Raw genomic sequence first — 655 nt, 5'->3', positions numbered from 1 at the left:
TTTTGGGACACGCCTCACCCGCGCAGTGGACACGGCTTAATTTATTACCAAAAGAGGGAGTGGGACTGGGACATTACACAAAGGGATTAATTGCCAAATGGTGCCTGAAATTTTGGGGACATCACAACATAATTAGGTCACAGATTTATAAATTTTAGTAGTTGTACAATGATGATTGACAACCACCTCACAGGAGGGAGGCTCACGATTTTTTAATTGATCGTGGATTCCCCTCCCATATGTGTGGTTTCCAAATGAGGTTGTACATATGTCATTTCTCACATATTTATGCATTTATTAGAAATTAGGATAGAAGTCGGACGATATCGAATGATCTTTTTATTTTTACTGTGGGTCCTCGTATAATTTTTTTTAAAAAATAATTTATTATCCCGAGACACTTTAAAATGAATAATATCTATCATTCTCTGATTTATACAGGCTCACATGGGGAATAATTTCACAAAAATAGAGATGGACAAAAATAATATGGTCTTGTGTCTGAATGAATTGTGGATTTGTTTAATCCGGAACTCGATAATGTGGTCACAGGTTGAATAATTTTTTGGTTGCCCAATTTTTATCAAAAGTGGAGATAAAATCTTTTGGTATAACATATATCATTTTATGTTACAACTATCCTCCAAATTATACA

This window comes from Olea europaea, unplaced genomic scaffold, assembly GCF_002742605.1.
Source record: "Olea europaea var. sylvestris unplaced genomic scaffold, O_europaea_v1 scaffold1066, whole genome shotgun sequence".
Taxonomy (NCBI): Eukaryota; Viridiplantae; Streptophyta; class Magnoliopsida; order Lamiales; family Oleaceae; genus Olea; species Olea europaea.
This window is presented reverse-complemented; position numbering follows the sequence as displayed.